At 45.7% G+C, this 8,894-nt stretch overlaps 1 protein-coding gene across 2 annotated transcripts in view; it reads right to left on the bottom strand.

The window, feature by feature from the left end:
• Positions 1-1,770: 1,770 nt before the first annotated feature.
• pigk (phosphatidylinositol glycan anchor biosynthesis, class K) overlaps positions 1,771-8,894 on the bottom strand; it is a 52,479-nt gene continuing 45,355 nt past the window's right edge. For both annotated transcript variants that reach the window (XM_025066181.1, XM_025066180.1), the window contains 2 exons: positions 4,158-4,257; positions 1,771-2,101 (listed from right to left, as the gene is read on the bottom strand). The gene's annotated coding sequence lies outside the window, so the exon portion shown is untranslated. The remainder of the gene's footprint in view (positions 2,102-4,157; positions 4,258-8,894) is intronic.

Consider the following 8,894-nt stretch of genomic DNA (forward strand, 5'->3'; position numbering starts at 1 on the left):
GGGGGGGCAGGGGGGGTTCAGAAAAGCAGCAGAAAACATTCAGGAGTCAAACACAAAAAAAAACACGTCCAGTAAATGGTCCTCGTTCCACAACAGCTGAGACAGAGGTCAACTCTCCTGAGTGTCGAAGACATGGTCTGGTCATTTGTGCAAAGTAAAACCAAGCGTCGGCCTGCTGAAAAATTCATGAAGCTTCAAGGAAAAGAAACATGGGCCTTAAAACAATAACCTGCCGACGGTGAAAGGTTCTAAAGCTGAGTCTGTTTGGGGAAAATTATGGAAAGTACCATTAACACCTGTTGCCTAGTAACCAGTGCCACATCAGCATTTAACAGGAACTTTGTGAAACGAGGTCTAGCCACGGCCCTCTCTGAGTACTGACACGTTCTACTGCAGTACTTCGAAAACACCTCGACCAAAAAGAGGTATTTTAAGATCTGTATACTCACGTATGTACCAGCTGTAGTACTGTAAGCAGTACGTGTACTGGCGAGTACGAGTACTTTTCAAGCCCTGCTAGGCTAACTCAGCTAACGTCCTGTTGTCGAGGTTTAAAATTGTTGGATTTTTTAAAAATGTTTTAAATAAAAAAGTATTCGGTGTAAAACTGCGTGTTGTATTTTCACAGTCGGCGTCACGGAGGTTAATAAAGGTGGAAATGACATCATAACCAATCACAAGCAGCTTTGCCCTCTAACTGAGAGGAATGATCGCTGCCAGGAAACGCTCCCTAACCCTCTAATGTCTCCTAAGCAACAGAGATCAAGGGCTTCATCCAGGCGAGGCCGCGATCATCGCTCACTGCCAAACCTCCTGCTGGAGGGAGAAATTAGTGGAGAGAGGGGGGGTGAGAGGGGGAGGGCAGGGAGGAGGGGGGCTCTGGTAACTGAGGTCAAATGACCGCCCTGCTCCAAAATGGCCACTAGAGCTAAACGTAGGAAATGTTCAATTAAAAACGCTGAATGATTTTATGTCTATTTAAACCTGAAGGAGTATTCATAAAAACAAGTACTTTTATCAATATTCTTGTACTCGTATCGGTTTGTTTCAAAACGTTACCAGGACGACCCTAACGTTAATTGGACACTTCCTGGTCTTTGAGCTTCTGCCCCAAATACCCCCGGTGTACGAGTGACATTTAAAGACTACCTTAGATCCTTGGCTCTGAGACAGAATTACAAACGGCCTCAGTTTTCCACTCCTTCACTCTTGACCTCCACTGACTCCCTCGTTACTCAGAAAGCCTTCCCCGGCATCTGCACCAGCGCCTCCCCTCGCCGCCACCGCTGAAAAGAGCAAGCATGTCGTGCCAGATGAGTGCGCCTCCCTGTGGGCCGGGATGATGAGACGGTGCATTTACATTAGCCCGGCCGAGCAGCGGCGGTGGAACGCTGCCAGCGGTGGAGACACAGAGCATGACGCCGCAGCATCTGGTGAGTCCTGAGCGAACGCAGGAGCGCCGCGGTCGGCCTTCAGACAGACTCGGTGACGAAGCTCGGGCAGGCGGCCCGACAACCTGGCAGGAAGTCAGATCATAAAGTCAGATAAACAATCATATTCAGGAAGTTAATTAGCCGTTACTGGTTGGGTCGAACCATTTATCAGCCGCAGGGAGAGACGGACTCCTGGACCGTTCTTCACTCGTAACCAGAGAAGCCAGGATTCTGGAATGTTGGTCTGAAAGACATGGAGACATGTTTTTTTTTTTCACGTCCTCAGGGACATCAACATCTGAACTCACACCTCCACACCACTAACCGACAAAGTACCTTTTTTTTTTTTTTGGGCTGCAGCTCGACTGCAATCCAGATGAAAACAGCACATTAAGACAGGACTGTGAATCTCCATTAGCCTGGATGGAGGACAGAGGACGGAGGACGGAGGAGACAAAGGCAACGAGCGCAGCAAGAAAGATGACACCGCACCTGGACCTGGTGCCACGCAGGAATAATGGAACACAGTGGGAAACAGATGGAGCACCGCAGAGCTGCAGCCGGCAGGAGGAGGAAAGGAGCAGAGAACATTCACACCAAACAGCATCCAACGACGTGGTCAGTTCTGCTGGTTCTCTCTGCTCTTCGTCCAGTGACTGAACCTAAACCTGTGAAACATCGACATTCTCAGTCATGGAAACGCCGGCCTTTTACTAAAGAAAACAACGTTAAAGATGATTTTTTTTTTTTTAGAATTACAATTTTGTTGCTTAAACTTCCTTTTTATTCTCTATTATAAAGTAGCTTCTGTCCGCTCCCTGGCTCAGCTGCAGTTCAACAGATTAAATATTAAAGCCAATATTTAAGGTTCGCTGCTTGATTAACACTTCCATAATCACCCTTCAGTGTGATGTATATTTGGTCATTTACAGAGGGACGGCGCTCCACCGTTCTCTGCTCTTCTGCAGTTTTCCTCTTTGTGTAGATTGTGTAGTGTTGCGCCCCCTATGTCTACACATCTGAAACGGTAAATAAATAATAATTTCCTGAGGAATGGTGTGAAACTAGAATCTAGAAACATCATAAATGACCGAGTATAATGAAATATTTTCATGTTCCAGGTAAGATGAGTGTACTTTAGGGGAAAATACTAGTACTACTGCAGTAAATGTCCCTGCAGGAAACAGAATAAAAAAGGAAACCAATCATTTCTGTTTCTTTCTCGTGCTGCACTTAGACTAAATGGAAGATGGCTGATGAGTCAGACCCATCAGACTCCCCTCCTCCTCCCTCCTCCTCCTCACCCATCTGACCAGGTCAGAGTCTGAGCCTACAGAAAAACAGGACACAGCCAGGACCACACACACTGGTCTCCCTCCCTCTCCCTCTCTACCCCTCTCCTCTCGTGGCCCAGTCAGCCCTGAAACTAGATTCCCTCTTCCATCATGCCTGAGGGAACAGTTTAATTAAAGGCCAGAACAGCCATCAGCCCATTCTTGACTTGTCTACAGTCAACAAATAAATCCCCCGCGTGGACAAAGACCAGGTCCTGATACACTGACACTCAATACACACCCTGTGTTTGTATTTACTGTGAGATTCAACTGGGCAGATTCATCTGATGCTGACTGACATCATTTAACTGGACTGAAGCTCCGCCTGCTCCACCGGCCATAAAATGCTAATAAAATCCAGCTGTTTACCCATAATGCCCCATTAACTGTTACTGTCATGTTAACAATGTATTTGCCCCCCTGTCTGCCCCCCCTCCCTCCACCCTATTCCTGGGGAAGTTATGGGCTCACTTTCTAAGTTAATGACTGTCGGTGTCACCGAGTGCTCCTGGTCCACGGAGAGTTAGCCACGGTGATTTATCTGGACCAGAGGTGATTCAGTCAGATGAAAATGTTTTACGGTCTGTGGAGTCACAGCCTGAGACAGAGACGGACGCTCTGCTGTCGCTCATTATCTTCAAATATCTGTCTCTCCAGCCCAGAGCACAAACCAGACATTGTTATACAGTAGCGGTTCCCAAAGTAGGGGGCGGGCCCTCCTGGGGGTGCACAGCCACGTACTGAATGTCGGGTTGTTCTGATCCAGTCATCGCCCTGACTTCACCCTAAACTTTTATTTCTGTTCAGTATTTGCCACAAACGATGAAAAACACAAGATGGAAACGGCAAAAATGGAGATGTGAAGTCATACAGTTAAAGATCAGACACTGATTTTAAAGCAAGACTGAACAAATAACCATTTTGATCTGGATTAAAATGTATTTCCTGTTCCTTTGAGAACACGTTCCACCTTTTGTTTTTCATCTGCGGCAAAAGAAAAGAAAAAAACCCAACTTCCAAGTATCTGGTCGCTCTAACTGTTTGCTAAATGATTAGAAGTCAGACATCAAATATACATGAGTTGTGATAAGTGGGTTAATGCATAATGCAAAGTGACTCTGGTTCCCTGGATCCTCCTCCTCCTTCAGGCCTCTGGTGAAAACAAGCTGCTATTTTGGTGGTGGGAAACTGGAGGGAAATATTATTCACTGACACTTTTGTGCAGAGAGCGCTCATAATTAAAGCACCTCGTGATTCCATCTCCAGCCTCCTGTATGTGCTGTTGTTCATTCACCCTAAACAGGGACGTTCAGTCTGCAGTGAAACAGGACTCCACATCGTTTGTCACCGGACCCCGGGGTAATGGAGAGAGCGAATTAGCTGTACTCACTAATTATGGAGAGGACAAAGAGCCAGTCACAGTCTCTTGTCAAGGTCCCACTCCTGCAGCGCCGAGGTGGTGGGAGGGGGGGCAGCACTGGCTCATAAATCTGAGGGGGGGGGGGGACACAGATATGTAGCAGGTTAGAGAGAGAAGATAAAGAGGAGAAACTCCAGACAATCAAACGTGTGACGATCGACCACGGGCAGTAAGTAGGCCCCCGACCCTCCCGTGTCATACGGGCGTCAGAAACATTTGCCCATCAGCGCCCTCCGGTGTCCATCGCCGCCGCCGGTCCTTGACGGTTGGCTTCTGAACACTGAGGGCGACGTCGCTTTAGCGTTGGCAGATTATATTCACATGGAGTCACATGACCCCGGGGACCGTCACCGAGATGTCATGTTGAACACCGACGACTGCGTACAGCTGAGCTGGCACGGTCGGATTACGGCGCCACGGGTTTACCACCGTTTACTAAAAGGACTCTCGCTCTGCTTCAGACGTCGTTCACAGCCTTCCCTTTGATTCCCTCGGGTTTTCCAGCTGTCGCTCTGACAGAATTACAGACGTTTGACAGGAGAAAAAAAGGAGGGAAAAAAAAAACCAGAGTTACAGCAGCTTATTCACAGCCGTGTTTCTCAACCGTAGGAAACATAAACACAGGCGGTAAAATATTTGACAGAGGAGGATGTCATAACAAGACTGCAGTAAAAAGACTGTTGTAGGTGAAAAAAAAAAACTTCTGTTCATTGAAAACTAAAAACAAAAGATTCTAGGATTAATCAAACTGACTAAATGGAAAAAGGATTTTAAAATTTCCTAAATATTCTCATCAAAGCTCAGACGTCCACAGCTCTGAACACGATACAGACGCTTTTATTGGACTTTTCTGCAGTGATGCTGCTGCTGCTGCTGTTATTATTGCTGCTGCTGCTCAGCCTCACGGCCGTGTGCTGTGTTATCTCACATTGTTCCCGGTGACTCTGATGCTGACAGTGATGTGGATTATTGCTTTTAGGAAGTCTCTCTTGCGTCCCCCAGGAGGACTCAGAATATATTTTTTTTGTCATAAGCAGATTAAAGAAAATCACTGTAAAAAAACGAGGATTAAACCTGCGGCAGCTTCACTTCAGACGTGACGTTTTCCTTTTCATCTCATGACTCTTTCCATTGTACTGCGTGTTGTTACCCAGTTTGACGTAGTGACAAATACTGGAGGCGATCGATCGAGAAAATGTGTTTTGATTGAGGTTTAATCTCCTTTTAAAGAAGAATTAACAAAATGAAGACGACGGCGCTGCGGCGCCTCCTCCTGCGTTTTCCTCTAAATGGGATTGTGATTGACATCTGCAAACGTTCAAACGTCATTACTGTAGAAAATATTTACAGCTGTCACAAACTGACAAACGACTTCAGACATTTATCAACAGAAAGAAAACCAGAGAGACGCAGAGTCAAGTTTGACTGACAGAACAACCAGGCCAAGGTCGTCCCACCAGGCCAAGGTCGTCCAACCAGGCCAAGGTCGTGCAGGTTCAGAGCCACGATGGTGAAGGATGTTCTGCATGTCCTTGTAGAAAAGCCACATGAGAACTCCATATTAAAAGACCATTAATTAATTAATTACTTGATTACCCCCCGAGTGACGTTCTGACTTTAAGACGGAAGTCATAACCACTGTCCCACCGTGTGGCCCAGCTCCAGCTCCAGCTCCAGTGATTATTCTACTTTTGCTGCGTCACCGTCTGCAGCAGAATTGTGTCATTTCCACATCATTTAAAAGGGTGAGATAACGCCCTCCCCCAACAAAAGCCCCAGTATCTCCCCCCTGTTACTGCACCGTGTTCAACAATGAGGAATTATCATCTGGTAATTAAAACACATTCATATCAACCACGGCAAGGAATGAGTCTGAGGCCGAGGACACGGAGGACGGAGTCTGAAGGAGACTGAAGTTACTGGTTCAAACCAATTCAAGGGGTCGGTTTAGTGAGGTCAAAGGTCATGTGAATGAGATTAGACGCAGTGTTAGAGATTAAAGAAAAGTTTTGTTGATGAAATGAAAAATAAAATAAAATTAATAACTCAATCATATTAAAAGTTTTGTGTAATTTAGATTAAAATCATGTTAATGAGATTAATGAGAGTCAGATTAATTAGACACATGAATCACATCATCCCAATCACATTAATTAGGTTGTGTTCGTGAAGAATATTTTTGACATTTTCATCATGAATGAATAAAAAACCTCCATATTATATATCATTAATATCATTAATCATTTTCTTGAATAATGAAAATGAAAATGTAAATCCCCAACAGTTACAGACGGAACCGATGGTTCCATGGTTTCCTCCTACAGTCACCATCCTACAGCCTCCTCTTCCACTGGTTCCTCTCCATTTTGCGGTGGTTTTTAACCCTATCATCATTCTCACTCCCAGCTCTGGGCCAGTGCATAGACACCAGTTAATAATCTGAGGGACGAGTCCTGGAACAAGAGCCCGAGGCGCCCAGGTTTATTTTGAGTTCATCCTGGAGTAAATGGAGCTGACCTTCACTCTGAGGGCTGCGCTCCAGCTTACGGAGGAAACTGCCAGAGGAACTCCATCACTGTCTTGTTAAAAACATCACTCCTGCAGCAGCAGGTTTTGTTTTGTTTTTTTTTCTCCTCCAGGTGAGAATTATTCAATTTATTCCTGCGTCGTTTGGAAATAAAACAAACTCTGAAAGAGAGGTCGTCAAATTTACACAACGTAGAAAAGGTTTATATTTGAGGCCATGTTTCAAACAGTAGAACTGTAGAAGGTGTCGGTTAAATTCCAGGCTGCTCCAGATAAGGCCCTGATACACCTCCCTTCAGTAGACTAATGCCCCCTGAGGGGACCTACCCCTCTGGTAGAAACAGACAGAACTTTTCCACTGCACGACATCAGGTACAGGACACAGAAGGTAAAGCTGATCTAAAAGTCTGAGCCTCTCCACAAACGAAACACGCTGCATTTATTCATGTTTTTCTCCAACAGGATGTTGATGTTGATGTTGACGTCACGGCCCAAAAACGGAGATCAATTTAAATCTAATATCATGGTAACGACTGCACCGGGGCTGAGTGGAGGAGCCGTTGGTAAAATGTCAAATCTTTTAATCTGATCCCAAACTCAGACAAAAACAATTGAATTGTTGACACCGGAGTATGGTTGACAGGAAGTAGAGGTGTGAGAAAGTATCGTAGTATTTCGTATCAATATTCTACAGCAGAAACAAAGGTGTTAAAAGTGAAGCCGAGTCACTGATACAGTAGACGTTCTGATGCATAAAACAACAGTCTTTCCATTATTACAGCTGTAAAACACCAGCGGCCGCAGATTGATGTGTTTTCAAAGACAAACAAAGGAGTTCAGATGTTCCCTGCTGTAAAGTTGAAAGGCTTCGGGGGAAAAAAACTCTGACATCCAGACAGGTCGACGAAGACCGGCTCTGAGGCAGCGGTGGAAAAATAACGGAGCGGGCATTTTATTTTTGGTTTTTACCAGACACTAGAAAACCTTCCAGGTTTGTTCAGTGAAGCTGGCACCATACTGTGATCAAACTGTGGTGCTGTGAGCAGTGGGCGTGTCCATAAGAACGCCACAGGGACTGAGACGGGCGCCGTCAGAACTCCAGCAGTTTTTACAGTCAAAGTGATTTAAATTAAATAATCCATGAACTTCTCTATGGAGGAAATGACTTTCGCAAATCAATGACGTTGATAATAAAGTTATCTTTACGAGATAAAAAAGTCTCGTAAATGACATTAAAATATAAGATGGGTCACAAATGAATCATGTTTATACGACAGAGAGGAAAAACGGTGTTAATTATGTTAATTTATGCTACTGAGATTCACAGACATCTTCCTTTAATTTAATTAAACTTAAGCTACAAAAAAAGGTTGTTTTGTTATTGGAAAAAAGAAACCATGTTCATAAAATGTAACTAACAGCTTTAGTCAATCTAAACAAACTGTGTTAATTAGATTTAATTAAATAGATTAAAGTCTGTGCTAATGACAAACAGTTGAACAGTGACCAGTGAGACGGAGCTGTCCGTGGTGCTGTCCATGGTGCTGTCCCTGGTGCTGTCCGTGGTGCTGAGGGTGGTGCTGTCCATGGTGCTGTCAGTGGTGCTATCCGTGGTGCTGTCCGTGGTGCTGTCCATGGAGCTGTCCGTGGTGCTGATTCTCACCCTCAGATTTCATGGATCCTCCACACACACAGTATTTGCTGGTACTTGCCCAGGCTGTGTTAACATGTACCCGGAGTGGATTTACTGTGGAATCTTCCAGAAGCAGCGCTTCATAAGGCGTCGTTAACGTGAGGTAGTTATAAAGGACAGGCCCATCCATCAGTTCTAATCTAGCTCATATTTAACACAGCCGACACGTCACTGTACCGCCGAGTAATCCGAGCACAGATTCCCATCAAATGCGGCTCCGCGGGAAATAACCATTAAACAAAACGGCCTTATCGCCCCGCAGCAGCGGGTACGGCCTCTTTAATTAAACGGCCCTCGACTCCTCCAGCACCTGTGGACTCATCGAAGTCGATGGGCTTTAAGACCCGGCAGAGACACAGTCAACAGTCAACATCTGTCGCCCTGCTCTCCACTGTATGAATTGCGCCTGCTCTCCGGGCTGGAGACACTCGGGCAGCGGCAGGGGGGGCCGCCCCACGGCAGGGGGCGGGGGGGGGGGGGAAAGCCGG

This window comes from Cynoglossus semilaevis, chromosome 20, assembly GCF_000523025.1.
Source record: "Cynoglossus semilaevis isolate Cse_v1.0 chromosome 20, Cse_v1.0, whole genome shotgun sequence".
Classification (NCBI taxonomy): domain Eukaryota; kingdom Metazoa; phylum Chordata; class Actinopteri; order Pleuronectiformes; family Cynoglossidae; genus Cynoglossus; species Cynoglossus semilaevis.